The sequence below is a fragment of the Coptis chinensis genome, chromosome 2, assembly GCF_015680905.1.
Source record: "Coptis chinensis isolate HL-2020 chromosome 2, ASM1568090v1, whole genome shotgun sequence".
NCBI classification, from domain to species: domain Eukaryota; kingdom Viridiplantae; phylum Streptophyta; class Magnoliopsida; order Ranunculales; family Ranunculaceae; genus Coptis; species Coptis chinensis.
Genome location: NC_141457.1, coordinates 60963400 through 60981700, shown reverse-complemented (window position 1 = coordinate 60981700; position 18301 = coordinate 60963400). Strand labels below are relative to the sequence as shown.

Below are 18301 nucleotides of genomic sequence, written 5' to 3'. Positions count from 1 at the left end.
AGAACTGGATAATCTTCGATGATCCCACATAGTAAATCAAGCATAATTTACTTTTTATGTCATGTTTGTAAGGACACTACGATGAATCATTGAAGTTGGTATTACACACCATTGGATAATTAAAAGGAAATCGAAACTGGATTCAAATACATAATAGAGCTCAAAGAGTAATTACGGAAAATCGGAAACTTTATGCAAATGCAATAAACTAAACTTAAAAAGTAATTAACTAAAAATCGAAACGGAGGTGCAAGATTAAACCGACGTCGATAATAACTAACGGGAAATTAGAAATTGGATGAAAATTCTGAAAAAATTAACGGAAAATCGAAACGGTATGCAAATACATCAAACAAAACCTCATATAATAATTAATGGAAAATCGGAACCGGATGCAAATGCATTGAACTAAACTCAAAAAATAATTAACGAAAAATCTAAAACCGAATGCAACCTGTATTGAACTAACCTCATAGAATAATTTGTGGGAAATCGGAAACTAAATACAAATACATTGAAATAATCTCAAAGAATAATTAATTAAAAAATCAAAACCGGATATAATTGCATCGAACTAACCTCAAAGCATAAATAATCGAAACTAAATGCGGATGCATTGAACTAACCTTAAAGTAAAGTTATTAACGGAAATGTAAAATTGAATCCAAATGCAATGAACTAATATCAAAGATTAATTAATTAAACATTGAAAAATGGATGAAACCGCATTGAACTAATCTAAATGAATAATTAATGGGAAATTATAAATTTGATGTAACCGCATTGAACTAACCTTAAAAATAATTAACGGAAAATCGGAAACTTGATGCAAATGCATTGAACTAACTTTAAAGAACAATTAACATAAAATCGAAAATTGGATGCAACCGCATTGATTGAACCAACCTCAAAGAATAATTAATGGAAAACTAAAAACTGGATGCAATCGCATTAAACTAAAATCGAGATTAATTAACGGAAATCAGAAATTGGATGCAAATGCATTGAAATAGCCTAAAAATAGTTAATCGAAATCGAGTCGGATGTAATCTGCATGTGGCCGACCTCAAAGCATAAATGTCTGCTTTTTAGCCTTCTCACATGAGTAATTAGGAACCCAAAACGAAAAGTGAGTTTATAAAACAGAACTTTACATGTATGCAAACTGTATAGAAATTGTAAACTATCGAACCAAGAAAAAACAATTAACGGGAAATCATAAACTGGATGCGGATGTATCGAATCAACTAATCTCAAAGAGTAATTAATGAGAGATTGGAACCCGGATGCAAAATGCAATGAACTAATCTCAAATACTAATTGCGAAACATCGAAAATTGGATGCAACTTTACTTGAATTAACCTTAATGAATAACTAACGGAAATCATAAAGTGGATGCAATTGCACTGAACTAACCTCAAATAATAATTAATGGGAAATCGGAAACTTGATGCAACTCCATTGAACTAACCTCAAAGAATAATTAATGAGAATTTGGAAACTAGATGTAACGTACTACATTAAACTAACCTCAAAGAATAATTAATGGAAAATCAGAAACTTGATGCAAATGCATTGAACTAATAACTCTAAAACATATTTGTATTATATGTAGGGGGAATAAATGTCTCGACAAATATAGTTTTATATTTTAAGTAGTGTTTATCATAATTCTTTTATTGTGATTTAGAATGTTTTGCTATTCAAGTAGCTTCAATATTATCTTCGCCACATTGGACATTCTCACAAAACTTTAATCAAACTTCTATTGTTAAACCTAACAATAAAAAGAAGTCGGTAAGTTTTATCAAGGTTTGATGCTTCCTTTTTATAAAGCTATGCATAGTGGTGCAAGAAATTTAAATGAGTAATTAATATAATTTTCATATCTCATAGCTATGCATAGTTGCTAATATTTTTTAGAATAATTTAATATAACGGCACCCGCTTGTAAAACACGCTCATATGACAAATCGTTCAAGTGGGAGTAGAGTATTATTTGAGGATATGGAAACAATCAATCTGTTTTAGTGATTTGTACATTATTATTACGTAATTTGGCCCGGTGATGATTTCTTGCTAAATTACAATAAATCTAATAAAACTATTATACAAAGCTAGATGGAGTTTAAGATAATTCTATTTGAAAAATTACGGATTAATATCCTAAACCACAAAGTGAAGAAGCTATCTCAATTTGATCCCTTAGTTTCCAAATACTTATGTACCATAATCGCTGCCCATTAACGTATTTCGGTTTATTTTTAATAAAAATATATTGTGATTCGAAAATTTGCCGCTAAATCACCATAAATCTAAAAACTATTATACAAGCTAGATCGAGTTTAAGATAATTCTATTTAAAAATTACGGATTAATATCCTAAACCACAAAGTGAAGAGGCTATCTCAATTTGATATCTTAGTTTCCAAGTACTTATGCACCATTATCGATGCTCATTAATGTATTTGGGTTTATTTTAATAAAAATATATTCGATTGAAAATTTGCCGCTAAATCACCATAAATCTAAAAACTATTATACAAGCTAAGATCGAGTTTAAGATAATTATATTTGAAAATTATAGATTAATATCATAAACCACAAACTGAAGAGGCTATCTGATTTGATATCTTAGTTTCAAAGTATTTACGCACCATAATCACGCTCATTAACTTATTTGAGTTTTCTTTTCAATAAAAATATATTGGATTCAAAAATTTGTGTAAAACATTTTGTGAAAACCTTTTCAGCACACAAAGTATTTAATAGATCCCGGGCGTATGCCCGGGTCCAAAATCTAGTTTCGAACTAAAACAAAGTGTATTGCAACTTGCAAGTAGTTAGTACGTGTTATTTCTCACCACCAATAATAAACTAACAAAAAGATGCAAATTCAGCGAAACTCTGCTGGGATTTCAAAGTAACAAAATTTATTTAGTTTGTTGGGCTGGAAGCACTTTCAAATTTTAATATTCCACTACCTCAAACAAAAGCTGTTAATTTAGTATGAGTGTTTGAGTACACGTGGAGGCAGTTAAGGTGTACACTTGGATTGTAGATTGGTGGCAGTGGACAGTTGTGCGTGTCTCACATCATCGATATCTCACATTCACTGGTTCACATAATCACATGGCTTCTGATTACGCGGGGTAGATAGTTTTCAAAAGATAATTTAAACTAATATATTACTTGTCCCCTCGTTGTCTGCAATCTTGCCAACTTGTTTACTAGTCTCACTAGACCATCAGCATGAAAATGGAAGCTTCTCATGGAGTCGTTCGTTACATAGCTTACTTCCTCTTTTTCATCCCAGTTTTCATTCTTCTCTTTGTTCTTGGTTTCGTTAAAGGTACCTTCACACACTCTTCTCTTTCTCTCTTTCTTGATTTTTTCACTGTTTTATCTAACTTAGTTTTTTATACTTGTGCAGCTGCAATATTCAGCCCTTTTGTATTTCTAGTGATAGCTTTTGGTGATACTGGTGTTATCATTGGACTATGGCCTTTACATCTTTTCTGGACTGCTTACTGCATTTCCAAGTATCATCTATTTATGTTTCCCCTTTTATTTGAACTCTTTGTCTTTGCTTCATATCACTTCATTGAACTACTTACTACTGTGTTGAATGATGGTTGTTTTATTTATTTGATTTTTGATAGATCGAAAAAATTTGGTCCATTTTTGAAGACCCTTTTGATTTTAACACTGCCCATACCAATAGCATTGTGGACAGTGGTGGGTTTAGTTGGGACTGTGATAATGGGTATTGGGTATGCTTTTGTTTGGCCTGTTATGGAGACTTTCAGGGCTATTAGCAAGCCAGGTGTTCGGAATAAATTGCTTGGTTGTCTCGCGGTTAGTAATTTCTCTGTTCTTGTTTCCGTTATCATGATGTTCAATTTATTGACTGCTTTGTTTTGGTAATGGTTGTCCTTGATATAAAAGCAAAATTTGAAAAATATTGATGCGCAATGTGTTTTGAGGTCTGTGGTTGTATTGTGGTATACGGTCCCACTACCAAATTCACAATCGAAATAATGTAAACTCGATCAAAACTTTTGCTATTACGGTACTACCAAGCCGTAGAATTTTTTTATCATACTAAAGCACCACGGCTGTAATTTTAAGTGTGATAAAAAAAGTTAGGGATTTGGCAATGCCCTAACTTTTGAAGTTTGATATTTGGCATTCGTTTTCAGTAATTGCTCAAACAAATAGTGGCAAAATGTTAGAGTGCTATAGTTTTGAAATTGACTCGTATATAGGATGGTACTTGGAGCAATGTATGGGCGTGCACTATCGTCAGACGTGACTTTGGGGATTTTTCCTTCCATTCTTACTTCTCAGTGATGGATGAGCTGCTTGAGGCAAAAGAGGATGAAAAGAGCATAGAACTCAAGTACAATTTCTAACAAACACCAATTATTGAAGGCACACACGTAGTATGTTATCTGTATGCCATTCTTGGATAAATCAAATACTTTATGCCCAGGAACACTGGCTTCAAATGGGAGGAAAAACAAAGGCCTTTGAATAAAACCACATTGGATTAGCAGATCCATAATATTTTTACATTTTGAGTTAGGTACATTTTCATTGGATGATTGAGGTATGAGTAATATGATTAGAAATCATCACATTAGACACTTAAAGTATCCATATTTCTTGTTGAGATGTTTAGTCCCACATGGGAAATGTAAGCCACACATAACATATCAGTATTGGGGTCTCTCCACTTATCACCAATTAGTTTTAAGCTGTATGCCCTCTTTAATACTTCTATTGCCCAGCAATGAGGAAGAGTTACATATGTGTGGTCAAGCTCCGAAGTCTGAACTGGATTTAACACCTTCCAGGATTTAATATGTTATTTTGTTCTTATAGGATATCTCAAGTGCCAGGGTGCATAGTTGCAGCAGTCTTAGGAGTTGTGCTTGATATTCCGTTGATTACCCTTATAGTTATATATAAAGCCCCCATTATGCTATTTAAAGGATGGCACAGGCTAGTGGAAGATCTTGTTGGAAGGTCAGGCCCATTTTTGGAGACTGTTTGCGTCCCCTTTGCTGGATTGTTGATAGTGCTGTGGCCGTTTGCAGTTGTATTGGCTGTTTTAGTTGGAATCATGTCAAGTTTAGGTTTTGGATGTTATGCTGCTGTTGTGGCATATCAGGTATTGTTTGATCTTATGACCCTTGAAGGATTACTATTCTCTCTGTTTCTGCTATCTGGGAGACTGGGACGTTAAGTTGCTTTGGTTATCTCTTCAACTTCACTAATGTATAAATTCATTCGTGTAAAAAAAAAGATGTTTGGTTGAGAGGGAAGTTTTTTGTTTTGTACTTACCATTTTTCTGTGTCAGGAAAGTTCTACAAAGAAAGGACTACTCTATGTTATCGCTTAGTGTATCACTATTTGATGAGTACACCAACGATTTCCTCTACCTACGAGAAGGGTCCTGCTTTCGAGGTATGTAAGTTATAAAGTTCTACACTGCTTTAGTTGTGACCTTAATTTCCTTAGTTAAATGTTCCGTAATTTCGTCATTAAATGCAAACATGTTTAAACTTGGTAGATGATGCAGAACAAACCTACTTCGTTCTTCATTAGTAGATCCAAGTATGATAAACACTGACTTTTTGGGCAGCCAGACCAACATTTAAGGATACACTAGATGATGACGATTCACAATTACTACCAAGAAAGGGGTTGCACGAGCAGCTTGAAGCTCTTCATGCCAAGCAAATTCTAATGGCGGGCCCTTCTGAGAAAATCAAAGCTGTGAAAGCTGTAGTGGTATGATTATTGACATTAATAATTTCAAGTATTTCTTTTACATCATCTTCTGCTTCCTACATTATGCCAGTTCTTGCTTCTCTCACAGTGATACATTCTTGTGTCAGATATGGGATAATTTCTTTAAAGGATGTGAACTTTCTGGAGAAGAACTTATTAGAGAAGCAGCAATTGGGATACGGGATCTGGAGGCATGGCAACGAGCAAAGAACAAGATTGTTAACATTGGAATTCCTGCATATACATTTGTGCAGTGCTTTCTCAGATCTATTAGGAGTGGTTCTATTGGCTTTCTCATGTATGAAGAACTTCTTGCTGCTACTTTTATTTTTATTTTCAGTGAAGGGAAATATGGAGAATGTTGCATGTGAACAAGTTATGTTTCTTATAATTCTCTAGTCGTTAGATTAGAGTGACCGCTTTAAAGAGCCCACATCATGCTAATTTTCACATCTTAATTTATCTATAATGCTTTTGGGAAGCACTGCAAATAGTTTCAAACACAGTAATAGGTGTTAGGTAGGATTTGTGATTTCTTTTGAGTGGTAACTCAGTAGTCACCGTGGGGAGCTGATGTGCACTATATTTGCATAAACATTTTTTATGTCCCTTAGTTTTACACTACATTACAACATCTATCTGGAAAGGTCTTAGTTTGTTTGAAGTTGCAGTTAACTACTTTGTCTTGTTGATGTGTATCAGGTGATAATGTTGAAGTTACAAACTTGAATAGGCCGAGGGAAGGGTGTTTGATTGGCTGTATGATCCAATGTGTGTCATGAAAGAGCAGATCAAGAGTTTAAATTTACTCGAATCAGAGGAATTGTATCTTTGCAAACTTAGTTTGTACTCTGCTGATGCTCAGAGAGTAGAAGCTTGGCAAAATGGTGGCGTTCCTCCAAATGACGAGATTAGAAGAGCACAACTCGAAGCCATAAGTAGAAGGTATTCTGAACTTGTATTTTTTTCTCTCTAGTTCTATATTAATTTCACACTGGGATCACGTACCTGTTGTGAGAGGAGTCGGATTATTGCTTTTCCTTTGTTTCATACAAAAGGAATCGTCTTTCTTGAATTTTGGCTATTTAGGTGTGGCTCAAAATACTGAAATTAACAAGGAATTCTTTCTCGTTTCATCTTCTTTCTGTTTTAGATGGAGAATTAGAGTTTCATTAATTCCGATCCTCGAGGCCTTTTCATTGTCTACTTCTACTAATTTGTTATATAACTTAATCAGGTTACAAGCCTTTTGCTTGACTCTCTCAAGACTCCCAACCTTCCGACGTCGTTATATTGAGGTGGTGAAAGCGTTGGTGGAAGAAGCACAAAAGCAATGGAGAGAGCTTGACGATAGAGGCAGTATAGATGCGGCTTTGTAGTATCTCTCTTTTACATAAAATTTTCTTTGGCCTGCTTGACATTCAGATTTTAATGGCTTTGTAGTATCTTCTTGAACATATATATATATATATATATATCTGTTGCCTACTTGATCACCTGACTATAATATTAATTACCTCTTGTATTAGGAAAGTTCACAATCTTTTTCTTTTCTCTCCTCCGATGTGTTACAAGGTTGTCAAGGCAGATCACTGTCATCCAGATTCCAGAGGCGTGTATATATATAAATTTCATACCTTCAGATTTAATAGCATGTATTTGCCAACCCATGGATCTTTCATATCAAAATTGTGGTGTTGTCCCCCAAGCCAAATGTAGTTAACTCCTCTGGTCATGTGTCCATGGATCGAGATCAAACATTGGAGGCCAGAAGTTACCTCTCCCACCCCCATCCTCGTCACAAGCAAAGACTAACATTTTCACTGTTGGTTTCAGTGGTGATAAAATTGTGTGTTTATTCTCACTTGTTCATGATTGAGTTTTATTTGACTTATTCCCTTCATTTCTACCATTCAAATATTTTGGTTTAATTTAAGTTCTTTAATTCTTTATCTATTATTTTTAATTCTGTCGATCTGTGATTTTTTATATTGTGGATTTTAATAGGTGCGCGTCGATTCTTACAATTCACCTCTAGATCTGGCTAGCTTAAAATTAGGAAATATAGTGATACACTCATAAACAGTTTCTCCTTTTGTAATTTTGTTGCTACCTTCAGCGTTCAGATGGATGAATGACTAGAAAACATTGATACCTATTAAAGTTTAATATTACAAGTCGGCAAAGATGCCTTCTGATCAGTATGCATTTGACAATTTTATTAGTACTGTTATTAAGTTGAGACAATGGGGAAGTGTATTATTGATCAGTTTGAGTATGTAGTCGAATCCAATTTGATGGATCTTTTACTGCAATTTGTGCAAGTATAAAGCTTACCATGGGATTATACTGACACCTTAAAAAAGTCGAAATGAGAAAACAGATTTAATGTTTTAACGTTGTTAAAAATTGCAACCGTCATTCGAGTTGGTACAGCCATGGACACAATCTCACGTTGCGTGATATACTGTAAGTTAATGGAAAATTCTGCGACTTCTCTGCATATTGGTCTAACCCTTGTGAGCTCTAGCCAGAGATGTTTCTCACTGCTAAGAAATTGTTTTGGCTACTCTTTTATCTCAAACCAGGATGACTTCTAGCTTAGTAATCCAGTTAGTAACGCAAGCTATGGAGTTTGATTATCAGTAAATCAGTAGCTGAAAATGGACATCAAGTATTCACTGTATTCCAGAGAATAGATGATTGAATGTATCTGTTTTAGATTAGTAAATCAGTAGCTAGAAACCTTGTTTTTAGATGTATCTGTTTAACTTAATTATATGCTTGTAGGCAATTATTTACAGGCAATGATGCCTTGAGATTAGTGAGATTTTGGCAATTTTGTTAGTCTTTTTGTTATGAAGTTCGGCTACTTGGTCAAAATACAGGATGGATTATGGCATAATTCAGCCCAAGTATTTGGACAGACTGGGAACGAGTTCAAAAAGTAATGTAGCTAAAACATTGTTGAAAGATCAAGTTTGTCATTTATCTTTAGTGAAGGTAGGTGAAAACCATTTTTTAATAACGATTGGTGATGTACCTAGGTTGTATTTGAGAAGTATTTTAGAGAGCACTTCAGCTCTTCCTCTAATTCCCCATGCAACCAATGGTTCTTCTCCAGCTACAAGCCGTTTGTGGCCTTTTTGCCTTAGTTTTTCTCAGATTATGGTGGAGAAGATTTAAAAAGGTTAAAAAAATAGAAGCACCAGAACTCGCTGGTGCATGGCCCGTAATAGGCCACCTCCATCTGCTAGGGGGTCCTGATCCCTTCTATCGATTCCTTGGAGCCATGTCCGATAAATATGGACCGGCTTTCAGCATTCGCTTTGGAAGGAGCTGCATGCTAGTAGTGAGTGGTTGGGAACTAGCAAAGGAATGTCTTACTACGAACGACAGGATTCTTGCTAGTCGTCCACACGCCATTGGAGCGAAGTACATGGGTTACAACTATGCGGTCTTCTCGCTCACCCCTTATGGACCATTGTGGCGTGAAATCCGCAAGATTGCTACACTGGAGCTTCTATCAAATCGCCAACTAGAGAAGCTGAAACATGTGCGAACAACTGAGGTGGACATTTGCATCAAAGACTTATACAAACTTATTTGTAAGAGTAACAAAGGAGTTGAAGTACGACCAGTTATAGTAGAGATGAAGAAATGGTTTGAAGACCTTACATTCAATGTAGTGGTCATGATGATGACTGGGAAACGATATGTTGGCTCAGCAGGGTCGGGGACAAGAATGAGATGCAGCGGTTCCAGAAAGCACTGAGTCAATGTCTTTATCTTTTTGGGTGGTCTGCTGCCATGGAAGCATTTCCATTTCTTCAGTGGATTAATTATGGAGGGTACAAGGGAGCCATGAAATCTACTGCTAGAGATCTCGACTCTGTGTTCAGAAGTTGGGTGCAGGAGCATCGACAGAGAAAACTTTCAGCAGATGTTGGGGATCATGAAGATTTTATTGATGTGATGATATCCAGTTTAGAAGGTATGGAGTTCCCTGGCTACGACCACGATACCATCATCAAGGCTACGTGCCAGGTAAGCATTGCTAAACCAAACAATTTTGGACAAATTTACTTAAGTTTTGCAGATGGAATTACGATTGCAGTAAAATCAACATCATGATCATTCAATTTCGATACAATGCTGTTATGTAGAAATTTAAGTTTGGTAACTGAGCAAACAGTAAAAATCAATTTACAAGTTTTTTATTAGCATTATCGTTAGCTTTCTTATCTTAGTACGACTAGAAAGTTCTCTGGATATTTTCTGTCATGGAATATTCAGTTTACTTGATGGGTTTCAGATTTTATGTAGGCTATGGTTCTAGGTGGTACGGACACAACCATGATCACCCTAACTTGGGCCCTATCTTTGCTGCTGAATAATCGCCATGTGCTAAGAAAAGCTCAGGATGAGTTGGATGCTCACGTTGGCAAAGAAAGGCATGTTAACGAATCAGATATTCATAATCTGTTTTATCTTCAAGCCATTGTGAAGGAAACTTTAAGGTTATACCCCCCTGTTCCACTGTCAGTACCTCATGAGTCCATGGAAGACTGCACAATAGGTGGTTACAGAATCCCATCAGGCACAACTGTGATAGTGAACCTTTGGAGCTACACCGAGACCCACAAGTGTGGTCAGATCCTTTAGAGTTTCAACCAGAGAGATTTATCGCGAGTCACATGGATGTAGACGTAAGAGGTCAGCATTTTGAATTGATACCTTTTTGGCTCAGGAAGAAGGTCCTGTCCTGGGATTTTATTTGCTCTTCAGGTTCTACATTTGACGCTGGCTCGTCTACTTCATGCATTTGATTTGGCAACACCTTTGGATACACCGGTTGATATGACTGAGACTGTTGGAGCTACTCTATCCAAAGCCAGCCCATTAGAAGTCGTCCTCACTCCACGCCTCTCTTCCAAGCTCTATGATTGAGACAATTACTACTCTGAAGAGGAACTTATCATACGTACCAGTTCGTGCTAATTATGATCATATTGCCACTGATTTGTGTGGGCCATTTAATTAGCAGCCTTGATGTCTTATTTGAGAACGGTATTGTTGGGAACACACAAAAACTCAATGACCTAAAAATACAATGTATTTTGTTGTTTTTTACATTAAATATAATGTATTTTTTTTCTTGTCTAAAAATATATTGTACTTTCAATTTTTTACGATCAATACAATCCGTTCGATTGCACAACATGTGAATTAGCCGTTAAAAAAGGTTATTTGAGCTCCATCCCCTTCTCACTTTATTTGTATGACCAAAATTCCCCCGAATGCAAATCGAATTTTCATTATGCACCAGAATAGAAAACTAGTATCTCCTCTCACAAAATGAAATTTTACTGCCACAAATGGAAACACTAAAAAGTAGCTGAACGGCCTAACTCTTTAATAGACTCCTTTAGCAATCCATCAATATGATAAAAACAAGATGTGTTTCTTAGAAGAAATTAATTGGTGATCTTGATTCCAGGATTTGAAAACCAAGCTTTTGATCACAAAAATTTATCTACTGTTGTGCTAGTAAACACTTAGAACACTGATCCAAATCAAGATTGCCACAAAATGACAATGTGATTGAGGCTTCACTGTATTGTACAGAGACCTTAAAGATGGATCATCCCGATGGCGATTCGAGCGTAATTTTCAATGAAGGAATTGAAGCAATGGGGTCAACAACAACAAATTCTAATATCTCCAACAAAGTCATCCCTAAGAATCAATTGCTCATCGCCTTTTTCAATTCACAATTCACATAGGCGTAATCGAATTCGGGAAATACCCATAAATGATATCAATATTCAACACCCTCCTTTCATTTAGATGGAAGAACACTACTAATTTGAATCATAAGAGCCCTGCAAATTCTTTATCGGAGGAATATAAGCCCCAACCCCTTTCAGTGTACTACCCTGATCAGTAAAATTACCCAATGCCCTCATCTTATAAACTTAAAAATCCAGACAAAATTGTTGAAAATTTCATAAATGAGAAAGCAAAAGAGAAAGTTATTTAAATTTTGCACAATTGAATCAATTTGTGGTCACGAATCACTATGAAACAAAATATCATCACACTTTTGTAGTTGCAATCTTGTATTTTTATGTTATGGCATTTTAGTCATATTAGAAAAGAAGTGCTCAAATAGGGAAAGAGAGTTGGGGATGCAACTCAAGTAACTTTTTTTTAACGGCTAATTCACATGCCGTCCAATCAAATTTGACGGATTGTATTGATGGTAAAAAAATGAAAGTATAATATATTTTTAGGCAAGAAAAAAAATACATTGTATTTAATGTAATAAACAACAAAGTACATTGTATTTTTAGATTATTATGTCAAAACTCAAAATGCAACATCTGTGTTCAATAAGAGATTTCTTAAACATTATTTGACCAATATTCTGGTTCCATGAACATTCATGGTCCAATATATATATATTTAAAGGATTAATAGGGTTAGGCATACCCTTACCTACATTAGAAGATTATAATCTTATATAAACTTCTCCTCTTATATTATTTGTGTTTATCTCACTTAACTCACTTAACACACTAACGAGATAAACATCTTAAACATGGTCCAATATTTACATCTTAGTATCTTTGAAATGTAGTAGTAATCACTGAGATAACTTTTGAACGGTGTTCTAGTGGTTCTTAGTTCCATTTTTTTTTGGCTAAAGAGTAATAGTACGTATCAAAATAGCGAAAACAAAATATATGATGTTACAGATTTCAGGACAAAATATCACATACTAACTAGAATTTTGCTACATATAATAACAGCACTAGCTAGGAAATAAATCTATAATAGGCATAGTGCTCTTAGTCCTACTTTCATATGTGATCATTTTTTATGCTTCAATGATTCCATCACAAGTATCATAGATGTTATTGACACCAAGAGTGGAATGTAGGTTAGCAAAGTTTTTTCAAGAGATGTACAGGGGTCACCTACTATACAGTACAATGGAAATTCCAAGCAGTGCACATAGTTACAAGACAAAGATTAGAGTGTTTGGACAATCTAAATGATTTGGTCTACGCAGTTGGAAGAAAGCCCTAAAATGTTGAAACATTTTTGGACAACTGAGGTGGACATTTGCATCAAAGACTTGAACAAACTTTGTATTAGTAACCAAGGAGGTCAAGTACAACCAGTTATAGTTGTAGCGACCCAATTCATGAGGGCCGAGGGTCTGTCGGGTAAGGGAGCCGGGAAGAGGACGGGGTGTGGGATGACGGACAGGCTACTTAAGACGGGCATGGCATGGAAGCCAAATATGGAGGCGAGAACCGAGGACCGATAGTGGAGAGAGCCGGCTCGGAAGGCTAGCCCGACATGGAATGGAACCATCTAGACACGTGCCTAGAAGGAGGAAGGGCTTAAACCCTAACGCCGTCACGGAACTTAACACATGGCACTCCAGAGACCGTAAGATGAGTGGACAGATGGAGGGCCCAGGAGGGAGGATGGGGATTATAAATAGAATAGTAGAGGAGGAGAAGGGATAGGTCACAACATTTGGCGCCGTCTGTGGGGAGAGAAAAGAAAGAGAGAGTAAGAAAAAATAGTGAGATGGCAACAAAAGAAGAGTGGGGCGACCAAAAAGAAGATGAATGAGATGGACGTGGAGTCAACAAGGAGCCGAAGGGGAGGGCATATAATAACACCCGTGTTTTTTTATCGTATTTTTCTATTTAATTAATTAATTTAATTGTTTATTTTAAAATTGGCCGGATTGGACTCGGGATACGTGGGCTTGGTTTTGGGCCGAAGTCGGTGTTGGCTTGGGTTTGGACCCAAGTATATAAACACATTGTTCTAGAAAATAGGGTTTTGAAGATAATAAAATATAAAAAAATGGAGGCAGAGAAAGAAGTCGGTTTCTTTGGAGAGGTGGAGCAACGACGATTCGGCTAGGAAAATTCGTCGAGTCATTTTGTTAGCTAAAAGGTGAGTAGAGTTAACTCTCACCACTACTAGAACTATGATTTTCGTCGGTTTAATATTTTGTTTTTTCTTGTCCATAATATTGTTTTGATTCGACGCCGTGTTGTCGAAGTTGTTAAAACTCGAAAGTGAAACTTCGGAGTTGATTTAGAACTGTCGAAACTCTGTTGAGGCGATTTGGTCATCAATGGGCATGAAAGCGGCCAAACAAAACAATGGTCCCCGCATATATTAGTACTGTTGTGTTTTATTTTTCGGTTATACACCGATTGTGGTTTTGAAATGAAATCGCATCGATTGGGGATTAGTGGGGATTAAATGCCGGATTTGGGGGTGGATGTTTGAAGCTCTTAACAGGGGTTAATGGAGGCTAGCTCATACTATTTTTTTTGTAATTTATCTTGGATTGTTATTTTTGTTTGGATGTTGGTTGTTGGGTTGTGTAGTGGGATTATGATGGGTCGAATGGGTGCTGGGAAGCTCGGTGGAAGCCCGGGACTTGTTAATGGCGTTATTACGGTGATACCGAACTTGGGGTTATCGTTTTTTAAAAATCTTTTGAACCTGGTTTGTTTGGATTTGATGTTTGTTTGTATGTTGGATTGGTGTGAGGGCTGTCGGAGGTGTTGAAGCTATCAATGGCGGCGCGATTTGGCTTGAAGTCGCGCTGGTGGCTGGTGAGGGGAAGATGAAATCGAGTTTTTCATATATTAAAGGTGTGGGGTTTTTCTTTAGGAGTCCAACCGCTTGGTTGGAATGGGTAGGCGATCGGTATTTGTGGTGGTCGATTTGGAGCTGGTGGCTGGTGGAGGAAGGAGCCTGATAGAGAAGATGAACAGTGATTTCGGTGTGGGCTTGGGCCTTAGGTGAGATTGGGCCGATCCAAATCTTTTAGTTTGGGCCGGTTCTATTTTTAGTTGGGGCCAGTTCAAATTTTTAGTGGCTGGGCCGAAATTTAAATGTTTGGTTGGGCCCGGATTGTGTTTAATTTGGGCCAGTTTAAGTTAAGTTTTGTGGACCAGTTCAATTTAAGATTTTTGGACCGAACCACTTAACAGTTTTTGGGCCAGTTTCTAATATTGTTCGGGCCAGACCATTGGACTTAAAATAGATCTAATTGGGTCTTTAAATGTTTATACTTCCGGGTTCTAAGGTTTGGGCTTGGCCAGTTGGGTCCGAACCATTACCTTGGTCATGAGCCATAAGCCATGCACGTTGACCTTAGCCATGAACCATGACTACGACCCTAAACCTGTCGAACATGGAAACGACAGTTTGACTTTGACCATGACATGTTGATTTTGACCGTGACATGTGGACTTTGACTTTGACCATGGTTGACTTTGACTAGGGTTGACTTTGACCAGAGTTGACTTTGACCAGTTGACCCAATTTGACCTTTTAACTCGGATTATGATTTGGGTTATTAAGATAGGTCTAGGACTATTAGCATACTTGACTTTAGGCTAAGACCTCTATATATAAGTGTGTATGTGTATTAACTACTATGTGATTTTGCAGTATTTTATGATGTACAACGTTATGACACTAAGACATCCCTGAAATTAATAACGCGTAAAACAAAAATACATGAATCAAGATACTCTTTCGTTCTCTGAAATAATATATGAAATAAGGTTCAATAATGCGTAAACAAATTTACCACCTCTTTGAGAACTCTTCACGCCTCAAGTTTTGGAATTTAGTTTTATGACTGTTGGTGTCATAGGTTAGGTGGGCATTTATTGAATGTGCCATAAATGGCCCGTTAGCGTTATCTATGGGTATTCATTGAATGTGCCATGAATGACCTGGGTATTCATTGAATGTGCCATGAATGACCAGATTGTTTGGACTACCCTAGAGAGGAACTAAGGTATTCGCCATGGGTTAGTTGTATTCCTTGAGTGTACTGAGAATGTAAGGTTGGGTATTCCTTGAATGTGGGCGGGAATGACCTAAGGTACATAGGTTGTGAAATATGTGTATAAGAAAAGTAATTGATTAATTAATAAGAAAAATTAATTTGATTGTCAGCGAGTGTGCTTGGGTTTACTTTTGAATACCTATAGGATATCGACAAATGTTAAGTTCTAACTTTCTTTTTGCAGGAGGGTAGGACTTAATAACATTTTGTGCAGGACGCCGGGTCCTACCCTTTATACAAAGAGATGGATATCGGTAAGTTTTAATTAAATGTTTTAGATATTAAAACGAGTGATTTGAATGAGTGAAAATAAATGGAAGTCTTGCTTGGGAAGAAGCTATGCCGGTAGAAATGACGGAACTACCTGTCTTCCAAGCTGTGAATGATTAAGTTATGGGATAATATAAAGTGATTGTTTGAATAATCAAAGTATGATAATGTTTATATGTATTTAGTCTACTCATACCAAAGCAAATTCAATTTGTCGACCCATGTTTGCTTTGTTTTGGCAACGTGGGTGTGTTCTCGGGAACATAGGTGGAAGGCATGGAACATGGCGTGCACTACACCATAATAGGATATTTGCAACACGACCTTTTTTTTTGATTTGCAACGCTTTATTTAGCGTTAGTAAGTTTCAACGTTAAATAAAGCGTTGGTAATGTTGTAAAGCCGTTGTTTTATTTGGGTGAATTTTCGAATTAATTGCTAACGCTTTAAAAGCGTTGGAGAAGTGTTACAAACTTAAAATTTCGCAAATAGAGGGAAACCAAAATATCGAAATATAAAACATAATTTTTTTTCTCTCTCTCTCTCTCCGCCGCATTATCTCAAGATCCCTAATTTTCGCGACTCCTCAATCCCTAAATACTGGTTTCTCTCTCTCGATTTCTCCGAAATTGAAAACAATGGTCGCTCAATTTCAGTTCCACACTAATCAAAGTTGTTCTAACTGATTGATTCACCGTTTTCAATTTTGAGAGTTTGTTTCAAAAGACATCTCTTTTTTATTTCGACGGTTTGTTTTAAAAGCTCAATGTTTTCCAAAAACGAAGAAAATTTTCCCGCTTGTGAAAAGAAAAACACATCTCTTTCTTAAAACGCACGCCTATCTCCATTTGTTTTTATAAGAAATTCTGATACTTGGCTTACTCTTAAGGTGTCTTTGGCTGTAAGAGGGATCTCATTTGGTAGTAGAATACTTACATGCAGTAAGAAGCATTTGCTGATGTGTTCTCCACGCTTGTGAATTTCTTTTATATAAGAATTCATGGCGTGAGAGGGCGGAGAATTTTCAGTTGGCTATTGACTTTCCTATTTTATGGAAGTTCTTATGTATCAAGTGATATTTTGCAGTTCTTATGTATCATGGTATTCTTTCCTTTTTTTTGATGATTTGTTAAATTTATTTTCAAATTTGAAAGATTGTTGTTATTATTATTTTGCAGGGGTTCTCAAGAGCAACAAGAAATTCTGGGCCATCTTCTTCTTCTTGGTATTCTCCACCAGATTCCTCCGCCCATCTACACCGGTACTACTACTACTAATGCCCCAAGACCATCGATTTCTCACAATCGCTTAAAGACAAGTTGTTTCTCCTTCAAGTCGTAGCCATCATTCATCTCTTAAAGGACAAAAGGTATCGAATGTTAATTGGACTTTTCTTAACCACATATATACAGATCTCTTTTTAGTCTTATTCAAATTTTGAGAAATTACACAAGACCAAGCCCCTAGTTCTAGACGGCGGATTGACTAGTAATTTAATTTATCTATTGCCCACATGTTTTAGTTTTATATCTTTTCTTAAAACAAAGATTATAGTGTTCGACTTTGTTATAGTAAGTTTTATCTTGTATATATTATCGGTAATTTCTCAACTGATATGTAGTGTCAATGCCTTGTAGTGTGGACGAGTCAAGTAAAAACTCTTGTCCGATAAAGATCTGCATAATCAGGTTCTTGCTTTCCCACTCTTGATGGATCTAAATTGAGTAAATTCCCACTCTTTATGGTAACTGTTTCAATGCGTGGAAACCTCTATCCTTCATTGTTTGCTTATATTTCTAAGGGTGGCTTTTAATATAATTCATGCTCTTGAAGAGCTTCTATCCATCTTGCTTTCTCTAATAAGTAATATATTTCCCTTGATTTTCGAAATGATGAGAAGTACACTTACAGGTCTCAAAGTATGTATAAATCAACGAGTTGAATATGTACCCTACAATTGTTGTTGGGTTCTATTCATTAAAAATTAAAATCTCAATCGGAAGTCAAGTATACTATTTGGTCGAAATGATAACAAAATAAACCGATTCTACATTTTTCTAGAGTCGTGCAACATTTTACGCTGAAATTAAGTGCCTTAAGGTACCTATAAAAGAAAAGTTTCTAAGTTTGTCATACAAGGATCATTCCACATTTCCACCATATGTTATGGTGAGTAGCTCGATTCTCTTTCTCGAATGGGTTTCTTCAATATGCCTCAATTAACTATCTTTTTTTTTGTCTCTCCTTTTTTCATTTTCTTTTTATTTATTTTCATTTTGTCTCTACTTTGGTGAATCCTAAAACTATTCTTTTGTTCTGC

General features: G+C 36.1%; 2 pseudogenes across 2 annotated transcripts; both read left to right on the top strand.

The window, feature by feature from the left end:
* The first annotated feature begins 3133 nt into the window (after window positions 1-3133).
* LOC147516953 (putative membrane protein At3g27390) lies at window positions 3134-7358 on the top strand (annotated as a pseudogene). The gene is made up of 11 exons (XR_015211262.1): window positions 3134-3353; window positions 3435-3543; window positions 3664-3859; window positions 4270-4403; window positions 4889-5177; window positions 5368-5474; window positions 5653-5801; window positions 5909-6099; window positions 6201-6202; window positions 6504-6746; window positions 7039-7358. The product of XR_015211262.1 is annotated as a putative membrane protein At3g27390 (transcript).
* Window positions 7359-8256: 898 nt separating this feature from the next.
* On the top strand, window positions 8257-11024 carry LOC147516952 (cytochrome P450 CYP82D47-like; annotated as a pseudogene). The gene is made up of 2 exons (XR_015211261.1): window positions 8257-9848; window positions 10128-11024. The product of XR_015211261.1 is annotated as a cytochrome P450 CYP82D47-like (transcript).
* The last annotated feature ends 7277 nt before the right edge of the window (window positions 11025-18301 follow it).